Here is a 17,742-nt window from a genome sequence, read left to right as displayed (position 1 = left end):
CAGCTTCAGCACGAGGTGGAAGTGGATCTTGATCTTTCCCTAATTTTGGAACCTCAACATTTTTGTTCTCCATATTTTAATAGGCACAACTAAAAGGCACCTCAGGTAAACAATGGAGATGGATGGATTGGATACTAGTATACAATTATGGACGGGCTGCCGAGTGCCGACACAGAGGTAGCCACAGCCGTGAACTACCGCACTGTACTGTGTCTGCTGCTAATATAGACTGGTTGATAAAGAGATAGTATACTCGTAACTAGTATGTATGTATAAAGAAAGAAAAAAAAACCACGGTTAGGTGGTATATACAATTATGGACGGGCTGCCGAGTGCCGACACAGAGGTAGCCACAGCCGTGAACTACCGCACTGTACTGTGTCTGCTGCTAATATAGACTGGTTGATAAAGAGATAGTATACTCGTAACTAGTATGTATGTATAAAGAAAGAAAAAAAAAACACGGTTAGGTGGTATATACAATTATGGACGGGCTGCCGAGTGCCGACACAGAGGTAGCCACAGCCGTGAACTACCGCACTGTACTGTGTCTGCTGCTAATATATAGACTGGTTGATAAAGAGATAGTATACTCGTAACTAGTATGTATGTATAAAGAAAGAAAAAAAAACCACGGTTAGGTGGTATATACAATTATGGACGGGCTGCCGAGTGCCGACACAGAGGTAGCCACAGCCGTGAACTACCGCACTGTACTGTGTCTGCTGCTAATATATAGACTGGTTGATAAAGAGATAGTATACTCGTAACTAGTATGTATGTATAAAGAAAGAAAAAAAAACCACGGTTAGGTGGTATATACAATTATGGACGGGCTGCCGAGTGCCGACACAGAGGTAGCCACAGCCGTGAACTACCGCACTGTACTGTGTCTGCTGCTAATATATAGACTGGTTGATAAAGAGATAGTATACTCGTAACTAGTATGTATGTATAAAGAAAGAAAAAAAAACCACGGTTAGGTGGTATATACAATTATGGACGGGCTGCCGAGTGCCGACACAGAGGTAGCCACAGCCGTGAACTACCGCACTGTACTGTGTCTGCTGCTAATATATAGACTGGTTGATAAAGAGATAGTATACTCGTAACTAGTATGTATGTATAAAGAAAGAAAAAAAAACCACGGTTAGGTGGTATATACAATTATGGACGGGCTGCCGAGTGCCGACACAGAGGTAGCCACAGCCGTGAACTACCGCACTGTACTGTGTCTGCTGCTAATATATAGACTGGTTGATAAAGAGATAGTATACTCGTAACTAGTATGTATGTATAAAGAAAGAAAAAAAAACCACGGTTAGGTGGTATATACAATTATGGACGGGCTGCCGAGTGCCGACACAGAGGTAGCCACAGCCGTGAACTACCGCACTGTACTGTGTCTGCTGCTAATATATAGACTGGTTGATAAAGAGATAGTATACTCGTAACTAGTATGTATGTATAAAGAAAGAAAAAAAAAACACGGTTAGGTGGTATATACAATTATGGACGGGCTGCCGAGTGCCGACACAGAGGTAGCCACAGCCGTGAACTACCGCACTGTACTGTGTCTGCTGCTAATATATAGACTGGTTGATAAAGAGATAGTATACTCGTAACTAGTATGTATGTATAAAGAAAGAAAAAAAAAACACGGTTAGGTGGTATATACAATTATGGACGGGCTGCCGAGTGCCGACACAGAGGTAGCCACAGCCGTGAACTACCGCACTGTACTGTGTCTGCTGCTAATATATAGACTGGTTGATAAAGAGATAGTATACTCGTAACTAGTATGTATGTATAAAGAAAGAAAAAAAAACCACGGTTAGGTGGTATATACAATTATGGACGGGCTGCCGAGTGCCGACACAGAGGTAGCCACAGCCGTGAACTACCGCACTGTACTGTGTCTGCTGCTAATATATAGACTGGTTGATAAAGAGATAGTATACTACTAATATTATATATACTGGTGGTCAGGTCACTGGTCACTAGTCACACTGGCAGTGGCACTCCTGCAGCAAAAGTGTGCACTGTTTAATTTTAATATAATATTATGTACTCCTGGCTCCTGCTATAACCTATAACTGGCACTGCAGTAGTGCTCCCCAGTCTCCCCCACAATTATAAGCTGTGTGAGCTGAGCAGTCAGACAGATATATATAATATTATATAGAGATAATAGATGATGCAGCACACTGGCCTGAGCCTGAGCAGTGCACACAGATATGGTATGTGACTGACTGAGTCACTGTGTGTATCGCTTTTTTCAGACAGAGAACGGATATATTAAATAAACTGCACTGTGTGTCTGGTGGTCACTCACTATATAATATATTATGTACTCCTGGCTCCTGCTATAACCTATAACTGGCACTGCAGTAGTGCTCCCCAGTCTCCCCCACAATTATAAGCTGTGTGAGCTGAGCAGTCAGACAGATATATATAATATTATATATAGATAATAGATGATGCAGCACACTGGCCTGAGCCTGAGCAGTGCACACAGATATGGTATGTGACTGACTGAGTCACTGTGTGTATCGTTTTTTTCAGGCAGAGAACGGATATATTAAATAAACTGCACTGTGTGTCTGGTGGTCACTCACTATATAATATATTATGTACTCCTGGCTCCTGCTATAACCTATAACTGGCACTGCAGTAGTGCTCCCCAGTCTCCCCCACAATTATAAGCTGTGTGAGCTGAGCAGTCAGACAGATATATATAATATTATATATAGATAATAGATGATGCAGCACACTGGCCTGAGCCTGAGCAGTGCACACAGATATGGTATGTGACTGAGTCACTGTGTGCTGTGTATCGCTTTTTTCAGGCAGAGAACGGATTATAAATAAAAGTGGTGGTCACTGGTCACTATCAGCAAAACTCTGCACTGTACACTACTGAGTACTCCTAATGCTCCCCAAAATTAGTAAATCAAGTGTCTCTCTAATCTATTCTAATTCTAAACGGAGAGGACGCCAGCCACGTCCTCTCCCTATCAATCTCAATGCACGTGTGAAAATGGCGGCGACGCGCGGCTCCTTATATAGAATCCGAGTCTCGCGATAGAATCCGAGCCTCGCGAGAATCCGACAGCGTCGTGATGACGTTCGGGCGCGCTCGGGTTAAGCGAGCAAGGCGGGAAGATCCGAGTCGCTCGGACCCGTGAAAAAAAACATGAAGTTCTGGCGGGTTCGGATTCAGAGAAACCGAACCCGCTCATCTCTACACGTCACTCGTTTTTTCCAGCAGCAGCAGTACTAGTCTGCGACTGTCAGTGTCAGTGAGTGACTGACTTGTAAGTAAGCTGCTGGAGCTTGCAGGGAAAAGAGCGGGGGAGCCAGACCAGGCTGAGGAGGAGCAGTGTAATTGCAGTGAGTGCCATCAGGGTTGTTTGTTTGGTGCACTCCACAACATCTGATAATGTATCTGCATTATTAGGATTGGTACAAGGATGGATATTTTATATTGCGTTGACCGTCAATAGATGGTGCTAACACGCCCAAAAGGCGGTGCTATACACACCCCTCTGACGGTGCGCCCCCTAATAAAATGTGCTGCGCACGCCTATGGTACATACCAAATAACAGAAACCACATAATGCAGCCTACACTTAATGTTACTTAATAAAAAATGTTTGCATTTTGTTGGGAATATGTGTCTATATCTAATATTATGTAATGTTGCCCCTAGTAACCCAAGGTCCTATTTTTTAAATAAAAAATTATATGCCCAGTTAAGTGTTGTGCAAGGCATACCTGTATAAATTTATAATATGCAATGTTTGTCTAAATATTCTGATTGTTCCCTTGTTCCACAAATGTCTATATGCCATGCTAAAGTTTACATGGTTAAGTTTTCCATAGTGCATAACCTTTAATAAGACACACAAACAAATTTTTAATCAATATTTTTTTATTTAAAAAAATATATTAAATCAGAAACACAACATGGCTACAGATGAGCATCACATACAAAGATGGACATAGCAACAAGCAGATGCCACTGACAAAATTCACATAGCAGAACCCAGTACTATGGTAACACCATCTTCTGCCAAAATATGATGTTTAATATTTAATAAGTCTATGTTGTGAACCCCCAGCCAGACAAAAATTTTAGGGGAACTTAGCTCGATTCTGGAACCAACACACAAACACAACCATACACAGCACGCTAGTTAGAGGAAGATGGCTCAGGTGTACACGAAAATAACTCACAGGCTGCAATTTAAATAAGCACAAATATACCCTTTCACTTTGAGGGAGTTCTACATTCTGGCCACACAAGCCAAAAATAACAAAAAAACAAAAAAACATTGAGGCAACATGTAAAACATGGGTGCTGCCCATCTGGAGAGACATCACTTTCTCTACTTTTTTCCTGCCTGATGTAGTTCTTCCCGGCTCGGTCTGCGAAGCGACCTTCGAGGGCACTGCCCAGTGGGACGTTCTTCCTGGGCAGAGTGAGGGGAGGGAGCAGATGTGGCTGGCTCTCTGCCACTGTGGGCAAGGGAGACAGCGATGTCCTGGAGCCCTTGCAGAATGGAATTGGCAATTTGTTTGAAGGAGGAGGCGAGTTGCTCTTGGCCCTGCCTGATCTCTGCCAGACCTTGGCAGAGTTGAGCTACACCTTGCTCCACACTGGTACTGTGCTCAGTGAGCTGGACAGGTATCTGGCTTACCTCCCGGATCATCGTTGCTTGAAAAGCATTCAGGCTCTCACCATAGCTTGCTATTTGAGCCAGGATGTCCGGGATAGCAGAAGGTTGGGTGGGGGGGCCAGTTGGAATCTGGATGGATGGAATTTGTGGTCCCACACTGCCAGAACCACTAGGTCCCCCCACCTCAGCCTCAGCCACGTAACCCTCCTCTGACTCTACCTGCTCACCCACCTGTGCTGTGTTATGTTCAATGCAAAAATAAGAATGAGTGGAAAAAGAGTAGAAAAAAACAACATGAGACTTTTTGAACCACTAAATTATTTGTTAGGAATCTGTGTGTAAACTTACCTGGCAAGTCATGTGCATCCAGTATTTCAGGCAGGTCCGTGTCCATATGAGACACCCCAACCCCCTCCTCGTAACTCACACAGTCCATGCCATCTCCTCAAGATCTGTGTACTCCACAGTGGCAGCTGGACCTCCCCCTGTTGCCCTCGAGGCATTCCACTCAGCAGACCTCTTGCCCTTCAGTTGGGATTTAAAGTCGGCCCAACTACATATGTGATGAAAAATATGGGCAAAGTACAGAAAAGTTATAAATACCTGCTTTAATTGACAGTACACGTGTTATGTATTTGGTTGTTATAGGCAACATCACATCTAGCAATTTTTTTTATAATACTTGGCTCAGAAAATGGTGTGTCAATATACACTTACCGTCTTCTAACTTCCTGTGGTGTGCGGACTATTGAGTCGACTTCATTAACAGAATCAGTGATGTCCCTCCAGATTCGATCTTTGGATGCAGCACCCATGTTTTTGGGTCCTCGATGAATTTTGGCCATGGCCTGTGTGACCAAAACACGTAACTCCCTCTTAGTGAAGGCGGGCTGTCTTTTTTTTTTGCCTGTAGCCTGTGAGCTATCGTTCTGTCCATCATCACCATCTTCCTCTTCACTCGCTGCTTGTGTCCTTTGTGTTTGAGATGGGATTCCGGAATCTCCCTCAGTTACCCCAGTATCTATGTCTGGCAGGGGATTCACTCCTAACTCCTGGGTATCAGAAGATTGATTTTCTATAGTACTGGGTCCTGCTATCTGAAAATCAGAACTTCCAGCTTCTAGCATCTGCCTCCGCAGTGCTAGGCGCCTATGTGTCAAAGCGGACATCTGCTGCTGCACGCGGTCCATCTCTGCTGCCATCTGCTCACGAGTAGCCATGTTGCTGGTGGCATGTGTGTTTGCACAGGTGTGTGGCGATTTATAGGTGCGTGTGTTTTCCAGTGCGGTAATTCGCACAGGTGTCAATTATGCTAATACTTCCAGTAATTGTACAGCCTATTTAAAAGGCTGGATTGCTGCCTGTGTGAGTGGGTGTATGATGGCAGATGGAGTATTGAGTTTTGTCAGAGAAGGTGGTCGTGTTTGTTCTAACATTTCTGAGTGAGTTTTTGTTTCAGTATATTGCAGACAAATGTGCGTTTGTTTGCTAGCAAATGTTTTCATGTTGTGTTGCGTAGTGCTTATTTTATGCGAGTGTACTTTTGTTAGTATTACTAAATTAGGATATTAACAAACCAAGTATGTATGGGTGTGCAATGGTCATTTGTAGTGTTTTAAAATGGGTATTAGTATTTTGGTGGATAATGTTTTGGCATATAAATTTAATCTCATGTACTATGTAATATTTGTGTGACCTGTAATTTACAGTGTGTCCGTTCTATTGTTGAGAGTGTATACTTCATTTCTTATAGTCCATTTCTCTCTCTTGTAGGTGTGTCATTAGTGGTGTGTGTACACATATTTATTTTCTAGCCAAGTAGGCCATTTTTGTTTTGAATTTTCAGCTACATTTGAAGCTACATTTGTTGAGCAGGTAATTTGCCAATCCCTGTGTGTCCTGGTTTGTGTTTGTTGTAAGTGTGTATCTGATTTCTTATAGGCCATTTCTCTCTCTTGTAGGTGTCTCAGTGGTGTTTGCCACCACATATCTTTTCAGGGCAAGTCGCCATTTTTTCTTTGTTTTGGTGCTCCACATTTGAAGCTACATTTGTTGAGCAGGTAAGTTGCCAATCCCTGTGTGTTCTGGTGTGTGTTTGTTGTAAGTGTGTATCTGTTTTCTTATAGGCCATTACTCTCCCTTGTAGGTGTCTTATTTGTTTGTTTACAAAGCATTTACTTTTGACAAAGTAGGGCTGATTTTTTTTCTGTATTTGCTACTAAAGGACCCCCAGTTTTTTATGGATATGTGTTTTCTGTGTTTTTATTTTTTATTTTTCTGTTTTATTAATTTACATTAGTCATACTTATTTTGAAGACAATATATTGTTGCATTAATCATATGGGTAGGGTTGATATCTCTAATTATTTATGATTTGTGATGTTAACCTATGTTGGAGCTAATTATCTAATTTTTGTGTTTTTATTTTTATCCAATTATGTGTTTTTGGTTGGTATTAAAATCTTGAAGAAATGGAGTACGCACAAGCAGTAAGTTAACACCCATACACTTTGAATTTGATTATGGATGAGAATGTGTGTATTTTTATAAAAAGTTTTAAACATGATTCTTACCTTCATTTTAAGTTGGTGATGTCAATTCATGTGGCAGCGGAAGCACTCCCACCACAACCAACGGAACCACTCCCACCCCAACCGGCGCAAGCCCTCCAACCCCAACCGGCTCCTCATCATCCAAGGCAACGGAGGCGTGCTAGGCCACCAATTTTTCGTACCCGTGTCCTTCTTTTTGGGATGCCTGATGATGTTGTGTTGCGCAGATACAGACTGCCACCTCATCTAATTCTAGACACTCTCTCCATAATAGAGAGTGATCTAGAACAATCCATTAGGTATCCTACAGCAATACCAGCATTGACACAATTCCTTGCTGTGTTACATTTTGTTGCCACTGGGTCATATCAGCATGTGGTGGGAGATCTGGTTGGCATGTCGCAGGGCAAGTTCAGTAAGGTCCTGCGGCGTGTCAGCCAGGCTTTCATCAAAAGAGTCAAGCAATTTATATCAATGCCTTTGGATGTTGGTGCCCTGGATGTGGTGAAGCGGCAATTTCAGGAAGGTGGTAGTCGCTTCCCACACGTTATTGGGGTTGTGGATGGCACACATGTAGCTATTGTATCACCAAGACATAATGAAGAAATTTATAGAAACAGGAAACTGTTTCATTCTCTGAATGTAATGGTTGTTTGTGGGCCATCCCTCCAGATCCTGTCCCTGAATGCTAAGTTCCCGGGGAACTCCCATGATGCACATGTCATTAGACAATCAGGGATATGGCAGAGATTAAGATCGATGGAAGGCCAAGACATGTGGTTATTGGGTGAGTTTTTTCGTTTAAATGTTTGGAACAGTCATATTTTTTTATTTTTTTATTTAAATTTACAATTATAGTTTTGCTTTTTTCATCTTATCAAACAGGAGACCGTGGATATCCTTGCACCCCCTGGCTCATGACTCCTTACAGTAAACCCATACCAGGACCACAGACGGCATTTAACTCCACGCTTACTGCCACTAGACAGCTGGTGGAGCGCACGATTGGTGTCCTTAAAGGGCGCTTTCGTGTGCTCCACCGCACTGGTGGTGACATCATGTATTCGCCGGAGATGGTAAGTAAAATTGTGGTCCTGTGCGCTATCCTACATAACATCGCTGTAAGGAGTCGCGTAGAGCTTCCTCAAACGGAGGAATTGCCTGATGAGGAGCCAGGGGTTGGCCGGACAATCGGTGGGGGGAGTGTGTCCTGGCGGGGGAATGAAATAAGGGCACAAATTGTCCGTGATTATTTCAGGTATTTTGATTTTTACCTTATTTATTCTCATTTTCTCCAAAGTCACTGTATTTGTATTGTCATTTTGGTCTGATGTCATTTAGGTAGCTTGCTAAAGTTCATAGTGTAATTTTTTTGGTGTGTGAGTCTATATTATTCTTTGTTTATGTGATAAATCTGAAATATTCTCCTTATCTTGTCTTTTGAACCAATCTTGCTGTTGTTGTTGTTTTTTTATTAATGTCTAATTAATTTGTTTTTGGATAATTGTGTTAATAACTGTTTTTTTTATATTTTTTGTTTGGTTTTGGCTTGTGCATCTGTTTACATTACAAATTACCCAACATATGATCCTAAATGTCGTAAACTTGGTGACTTTGTGCAGCTGATTGTTATTGACAAATGTGGTGAGTACACAGATTGTAACAATTACTTTTCTATAAGTGTGTGTGTGTGTGTGTGTGAGTGTGAATGTGAGTGTGTGTGTGTGTGTGTGTGTGTGTGTGTGTGTGTGTGTGTGTGTGTGTGTGTGTGTGTGTGATTGTGAGTGTGTGTTTGTGTATGTGAGTGTGTGATTTTGAGTGAGTGTTTGTGTGTGTGTGTGTGTGTGTGTGTGTGTGTGTGTGTGTGTGTGTGTGTGTGTGTGTATGTGAGTGTGTGTGAGTGCAATTGTGAGTGTGTGTTTTTGTTTCCTAGTTCTTCCGCGGCTGTGAATTTCCGCTATTGCGAACTGTACCCACTGTCCTTCACAGTAATGCACACATCAATAAAGTTTATTAGATGACACCATAAATTTACAATCAATCACATCCCACCATACACTATAAATATAAGTCCATATATGGAAAACGCCATTGGCACCATGCGTGCAGCTGCTTTTAGTCGACAGGAGCTGCGCCTACTGGTTGCAGTAATGGACCGCCGCGTAGGCCGCACAGGGCCCTTTATCCCTAATAGGGTAAAGCCTGAGGCCTACGCGGAGGTCCGCCGCTTATTGCGAACCCGCGCCCGGAGCAGGAGGAGTATTATCCAGCTGGAGATGTGCTGGAGCGACCTCTGCAAGCGCATGCCGGACCTGTTGGCGGAGATCTGCCAACAAATCCGCAATAGATGAAGACGCAGTAAGTTTCACATTACATTACATAACAGAGAATGTTAGCAGAGTCTTTTAATGTAAAGACTGCATATTTGCACTAATGTTATATAGTGTGTAAATTAGCAGACTGTCAATGTGCTATTGTAGAGCAAACATGACAGTGTGTGTGGTTGTGGCAAGCAGTACTGACTGTGTAGCAAAGTGCTTGTGAAACTGATGTTGGTGTACTGAGTTGGTACACATGCTAGCGTCTGGACCTAATCACTTTATATGTCTATTTAACATGCTCACTAACAATGTTTGTTAAACATTATGTTTTGAAATTAATACAACCTAATAAACTAATTATGACATATGTCATTCTAGGGCAAGCCCAACGGCGAGCAGTGGCTGCCAGAAGAGGCCTACACACTTCTCCGGCCCACTCCCCCTCTCTGGACCACTCCCCCTCTCCAGCCCACTCCCCCTCCCCAGCCACCTCCCCCTCTCCGGCCCAATCCCCCTCTCCAGCCCAATCCCCCTCTCCAGCCCAATCCCCAACTCCGGCCACCTCCCCCTCTCCAGCCCAATCCCCCTCTCCGGCCCAATCCCCCTCTCCTGCCCAATCCCCCACTCCGGCCACCTCCCCCTCTCCAGCCCAATCCCCCTCCAGCCCAATCCCCCTCTCCAGCCCAATCCCTATCTTTCACAAACACCCTCTGTAACCTACTCACCCTTCCATCCTCTTTCCCAAATGGACCCTCCTTCCCCCATCCTGACTCCTTCCACCATCCTTCCACCATCCCCCATGCAGCCAACCACCCCCATCCAGTCGCCATCCCCCAGCCAAACCCCTTCACCCCCATCTGAATGGGCAACAGAGGCCCCGGAGCAACTTCAGGGAGGTGGTGAATTGGCAGAGGAAAGTAAGTTCACACACATTTTTACAAATGGTTAAATAGTTTTGAACGACACATTAAAATAATTGCATTGTTGTACTGTGGCCAATCTTTTGACAGGGTTAAATGCTTATGTAGACAGGTTTGCATGCACAACACGGTTTGTATGTGAAACATTATCTGGCAAACATTTAGACCTGAGTGGAAATTTTTGTTTGGTTAAAATGTTAGAATAGTGCCTGGTTAATGCAATATTTGCACATTAAAGTCGCAGGAGTCTATGTGTTAGCCAGGCTAAGGACACAATGATTTGTGTTGTGAAAGTTACACTCAAAAAATGATTATTGTAAAAAAAAAAAAACCTGTTTCACCTTATGTAGTAAGGCAGGCTTTCAGGGAGTGTGGGCATGCTAGGATATGTTGTCCTTCTGAAGATTTTGATATGCAGTGTGATGATGCAGGGCAAACACCAAAAAGACAAGTCTGCTTCACTCCAGATGTGAATGAATCCCAGCATGGGGTTACATTTCTAAGATGGGAGTTTTATTCAAGATGGGATGTTGCCCATAGCAACCAATCAGATTCAACTTCTCATTTATTTAGCACATTCTAGAAGATATGTGTAATCTGATTGGTTGCTATGGGCAACGTCCCATGTTAAATAGAACTCCCATTTTAGTAAATGTACATCATGGTGTGGTACACTTTTTACATTTTTAATTTAACAATAACAAACATTGCTGAGCATGCTTGTGTGTTGGTATGCTACTGTTTTAACATTCAAATATCCATGATGTAGTCCCTTTGCCATTAAAGTGTGCTTTGTGGCTTGCTTGTGTAATAGGTAATGTGAGTAATTTTTTTTATTTTTTATTTTGCTCTTCATTTCAGATGGTGCAGTTGGAGATCCCACAAGCCTGCCTGGCATCCTTGCCAGCCTAAAGGCACATGTGCAGGCCATGCTGGCCGATGTTGACCGGCTGCAAAAATTTTGTTAATTGAACCCTATTTTTTATTTGTTAAAAAAAAAAATTATGTCCTAAAATAAAAAAAAATTGTTTACAGTTAAGCGGTTGTTGTTTTTTTTAATGCAATAAAGGAACAGCATATTGCCTAGCAGAAATTGGTTACCTTACAAAAAACACACATCAAACTTACAATTATTAATCTTATTATTTACAAACAAGCAAATTATGTCAGTTAGGAGCTTATTGTTTAGAAAAACATGTAAACATATATTCACACACTACACCTCCACACAAAAATATGCTATTTAACATTAGCCCAGGCACAGTTTACACATCTATTTCACTTATTTATAAACAAACATGATAATGGCCAATTATGCCTACAAAGTGTTCTGTAGGTATTCTTTGAAGACTTAATTGGTCATGTCCACAATCATTCATTACACTAATTGGATTCGTAATTGAGGAAGGCTTGTTGAGTTTGAATTGATAGGTGTAATATAACTTGAAAAAAACCCATTGCTGTGCGTTTTTCAGCAAAAGCGTGTGCAATGTTAAGAAGAATGTGTAAATCTACGAGAAGTTTGTATTTTTACGATGACGTTTGTAGTAATGCGATGGATTCGCATTAGTGCGATGTCATTTGGCATATGCCTACTTTGTGTAATACTGCGTACGAAATAGCAAAAATACGTTGGGGGCGGATATTCGCTATTGTGCAATGTATTCGCAATTTTGCGAATATGTTGTGCGAACGAATAAAATAGCGAACAACTCGGAATCACCCCCTAAATCAGGAAGTGGTGATCTGCAAAAAAACCCATAGGGGCCCTATCATGCGCCCCAGCTTGACTTATGCTGCGACTTTTACTCTCACCCCCTGGGTCAACTTGTCCCTGAAAATCTGATTACGAGGAGAATCCGTGTTAAGAAATTAGTGGGCTGGTAAATGAGATCCATATCTGTAACCGTTGGCTTGTTCATTTGAGTAACAGCCTAGCATTTGGACCTTGTTCCCATACGAACAGGAGCTTATACCTAGCACGCCCTGCTTAGCACCTGTGGGCTTGACCATTGGGCTAGGATGCTGCCGTGCCCATGCTTTGAAACATCAGGAGATGGGGTGCCCCTGCAATGATTGCAGAGGTGCTGCAAAACGACACTGGCGACCTTGTGCGCAGAAAGCATTATAAAAATAAAAACATTTACCGCCAGACGACTGTTGGGTGCTGCTGGAAGGAAATTGTGTGCTAAGTACGGGATGAAGGTACCTGATAACATTTATGTGCAGCTGCAGGCACGTCTGGGGATAGCGGGCTGCGTGCAACATTGCACAAAACTCCACCCGCCATTATATATGCTTTTATACCAATGCTCCCCTTTTCACCCTGAAACGCTTATGGAATACCCTCATTGTTAAATTTATAAGAGACCCCACTGTTTTTTTTTTTAATTCAATTGTCCCCCACAACAGTGCTGTCCCAATACAGCCATAAAACTGTCACTGGCTGAAGTTTTGCTGTCCCTGTCAGCTTTACACAGGGGAGTTTTGGTGCCACTGCCTTCTGAGTTTACCCCCCCTTCTGCCCAGCAACAACAGATCCTGGGAAGCTGGGCTCCCACTAATTGCCCCCCCCCCACCCAGGTTGTAGGGCAGAGTGACCAGGGGGTGGTCTGTTGCTGGGGCCCCAGGAGCCAGTCATCATTATTGCCCTTCCGCTGCAAAACTCTGCAAATAGGGGAAAAGTTTTTTTAATAAGGGGGTAGGCTCCCCTTCATCCGTGTCCCCACAGGACATATTATGGGGGTAGGCCCCCTTCGTTAATACCCCACAATTAGTTTAAGTTTCGGCACCGGATTTGTGGGCGTTACACACTTATTCTGGCGTCACGAAAAGGATCAGAGGTTTTCAGGTGGGCCTGTTTCCCCAGACACGACTGGTTTATTAAAGAACTGTACCCAGTTCAATGCCATTATGTATGTTTTTGTGTTAGTAATGGATTGATAAGTGTGTTCACTGATGCGTAGTGTAAGGTAATACGTGGAGACACGTATGATTTTAGGGGGGAGGAATGTAATACCCTCCTTGTTTAATTTATAAGAGACCCCACTGTTTTTTTTATTCAGTTGTACCCCACAACAGTGCTGTCCCAATACAGCCATATAACTGTCACTAGCTGAAGTTTTGATGTCCCTGTCAGCTTTACACAGGGGAGTTTTGGCGCCACTGCCTTCTAAGTTTACCCCCTCCTACCCAGCAACAACAGAGCCCGGGAAGCTGGGCCCCCACTGATTGCCCCCCCCCCCCCCCGGGTTGTAGGGCAGAGTGACCAGGGATGGTCTGTTGCTGGGGCCCCGGGAGCCAGTCATCGTAGAGGAGAGGGGAGGTGGAGGAGCACATAGACCCATATAATCGGGTCCCCAGTGTGGGAGAAGGGAGTCTGGGATGGGAAGGTTACCTGGAAGAGTTGTGAGCATGTACCCGCCGGGACCCAAAAGATCGTGGTCGCACGCTGGAGTTTGCCTGCTGGAACAGCCGGAGAGTGTTCTGTTTACTGCCCGGTCTCAGGAAGACGAGTCACCCGCCAGGGACGTGAAGCGCCCTGCTGGAGCGCTGTACCGGTGGATGCTGAGAGCCGGAGACATGAGTGAAGACCCCTGTGGAGAATGAACCATCTACGCAGCTGCCTTCCGGTGAAGAGGATCACGGAGATGGCTGGAGAAGTCCGGCGCGGATCCACACTGAAGAGGAGCGGGTGGAGGAATAGCCCCAAGAGGACTTCTCAGGCTGCAGCTTCTGGAAGACGCGGGACCCGGCAGAGGCAGGTGATGGGCGCGCAGGCATCGTGGAGGATGACCCCAGATGTGAAGACCCCTGCGAGGACCCTTAGCTGCCTGACTGGAGAGCACCGCGGGTGGAGAAGAGGACCCTGGGCTGATGAGAAGGACAGCGTGGATCGTTGCGGCGACAGGAGGACAGCAAGGACCCGGTGAAGATACCGGTTGGTTGCAGAGGATGATGCAGCTGGAGACCAGTGTGAGGACAGCGTGGACCGGAGCCTGCAGAGAGAAAGAAGACCACCCCCGGAGTACAGCCGACCTCAGGTACAGGAGCGCAGCCCGGTGCAGTGCTCAGCATCCTGGGCAGCACTGAAGAAGCGGAGGATCGGAGGTGGCAGAAGGGCCACGAGTGGTGAGAGTACTGGCACACCTTCCACTGCATAACTCTGCCTGTTATCGCCCTTCCGCTGCAAAACTCTGCAAACGGGGGAAAAGTTTTTTTAATAAGGGGGTAGGTTCCCCTTCATCCGTGACCCCGCAGGACATATTTATTAAGGGGGTAGGCCCCCTTCGATAGTACCCCACAATTAGTTTAAGTTCCGGCACCGGATTTGTGGGCGTTACACTTGGAAGGACTTTTTGTTTTTGTGTAGGACCAACCCTGTTCAAGTAATAACTTTTACGGATTTTTGTACAAGTCTCCCTCAAAACACGTAATACTGCAGTATTCTCACAATGTACCCCAGCTAACTCTGTGTCCTTCTGTACTGCTTCTTATGCCTACGTGTGCGGTGAGCCAGACTAGAGCAGCGCATGGCCTCGTGTTTTGCGTGTTTCTCCGCTCGTTTACGTACCTTGGCCCTCATTCCGAGTTGTTCGCTCGCAAGCTACTTTTAGCAGCATTGCACACGCTAAGCCGCCGCCTATTGGGAGTGAATCTTTGCTTAGCAAAATTGCGAACGAAAGATTCTCAAAATTGCGAATAGAAATTTCTAAGCAGTTTCTGAGTAGCTCGACACTTACTCAGCCACTGCGATCAGTTCAGTCAGTTTCGTTCCTGGTTTGACGTCACAAACACACCCAGCATTCGCCCAGACATTCCCCCGTTTCTCAAGCCACTCCCGCGTTTTTCCCAGAAACGTCAGCGTTTTTTCACACACTCCCATAAAATGGCCAGTTTCCGCCCAGAAACACCCACTTCCTGTCAATCCCACAACGATCACCAGAACGAAGAAAAAACCTCGTAATGCCGTAAGTAAAATACCAAACTTCTTAGCAAATTTACTTGGCGCAGTCGCAGTGCGAACATTGCGCATGCGCAGTTTGCGGAAAATCGCTGCGATGCGATGAAAAAGAACGAGCGAACAACTCGGAATGAGGGCCCTTATCCGCACAGTCAGCCTGTGACCCCAAAGAAGACAGAGAATGAAGCAAGGAGCTGGACCCTGCCAGAGATCCACCTAACTTTTTGGATGCTTTGGTAGCGGGTGAAATGCATCCTACCCTCCATAAGAGACCACGTCCTGCTGACCATCTTCCTTGCCACAGAACCTGAAAAAGAGACGGAAAACACCTCCTCCTGGACCTCTATGGCCTACTGTATTACGTAAGCATTTGTGCAGGCCGCGAGGATGTAGCCATGGTCGTTATTGTTTGCTGCCCTAAAACCCAGAGCTAACCCTCTGAAAAAATGTATTTAGCTGGCCTGTTCACCGAGGCATTACTTACTGCTGTGGTAATGGGTTAAAGTGTTGCTGTAATTGAGCTAGAACAGACAGAAAGTAGTGAAGCTGTTGCTAACGCAGAAAAGACAGCTACGCTGACGCGGTACCTGCTGATTAGATGTAGATACAGTGCCGCTGTCGGTAAAAGTCCAGGGGTATGTGCTGCATGCCAAACCCGCACAGGGCCTGCAAGGTTGATGTAACAGTGAGGACAGGGCTACATGTGCAAGGGTAGTGACATGAGGATGGGAGGTATATGTTCAGATGGTCGACAGTGTTAAGGTCGACACTCATTAGGTCGACCACTAATGGTCGACATTGACATGGTCGACACATGAAAAGGTCGACATGGCTTTTTTTTTTTAAATAGATTTTTTTACTTTTTCATACTTTACCATCCACGTGGACTACGCCTAGGAATGGTAACCTGTGCTAAGCGATGCGATAGCGGAGCGAGGCACCTTGCCCACAGCATGGCGAGCGAAGTGAGCCATGCAAGGGGACACGGTACACTAATTGGGGTTCCTGTTCATGTTACGGAAAAAGTGACACCAAAAACAGTCCAAAAATCCATGTCAACCTTTTCAGGTTTCGACCAGTTGTCCACGTTGACCATGTCAATGTCGACCATTAGTGGTCGACCTAATAATTAACATTACCTAATAATGAGTGTCGACCTTAACATTGTCGACCATTTATACCGGAACCAGGATGGGAATGGAAGTCAAAGAAAACCACCGGCAGAGAGGTATACAGTGTGAGGAGCATTATCCTCCAGCAGTGCAGAGTACATAAGGGGATGAGTGATGTGTTAGTAAAGACTGCACATTAATGCTGTATACCTCATTCAGTAATATACACACGCAGCAATGTAATCCATGTAGGGAGAGGTATGTAGTGTGATAAAATGTATGGTGTGAGGAGCAGGGTACAGCAGTGAAGAGTACATAAGGAGAAGAGTGATGGTCTAGTAAGGACTGCATATTATATCACTTTTATACCTATACTAACATGCACACCACAATGTAAACCCCTGCTTGCGAAAACTCCTACAGGGCCACCGATTGAGGCCCCAGATGCCTGTCTGCTTAACTCTGCAGGGTCTTGTTGCCTGCTGAAATGGGTACTGTGTGCTCCCCCTCCCCCCCTGTGCCTAAACTCTAGGGCTGCTGAAATAAATTGTATGCAGCTGCTGGAAGGTTCCGGCTAACCTGCTGTGGATATGGCCTCAGGGTCGGACTGGCCCACAGGGGTACCAGGGAAACCACCGGTAGGCCCCACTGTCTGAGTGCCCACTCCTTCCTCTAGGGATCAGGTTCCAGACTGTGCACTTGTATACATGGTAGATATGTTGCATTACACTGCACTGGACTATTGTGTATTTCAAGCCTCTGTGGAGGCTGGCAACACCCTTAAGTATGGGCCCCTATCACTGCATTCCCCCGGTGGGCCCTTCATGCCCCAGTCCAACACTGTATGGCCTCCCCCCAGCATGCTAACATGGCGGCTAGGCCTTGCCTAAAATTAGAAGTAGCATTAGGCAGGTGCCGACCCTGGGTGGCTACACCACACAACAGGCTACAAACAAAGCGCAGACACTTGCACCCTGCACCCCAGAATGCTGGGCCTGCCTGCTGGATGCCGCATTGAATTGTCTACCGCTGTTGCATCTGCTTGGCCTAGCCCTCCCATGGGACAAACAGTGCTTATGCTGTGTTCCGCTGTGCTCTCCCCTCCGGGAGCCATCCTCCTCACTGCCTCCCCCGATGTGTGCGTATCTCCACGGCCTGAGTGCAGTGCCACCGGGAACACGTCATTACGCTG

The sequence above is a fragment of the Pseudophryne corroboree genome, chromosome 4 (genome assembly GCF_028390025.1).
Source record: "Pseudophryne corroboree isolate aPseCor3 chromosome 4, aPseCor3.hap2, whole genome shotgun sequence".
Taxonomy (NCBI): domain Eukaryota; kingdom Metazoa; phylum Chordata; class Amphibia; order Anura; family Myobatrachidae; genus Pseudophryne; species Pseudophryne corroboree.
This window is presented reverse-complemented; position numbering follows the sequence as displayed.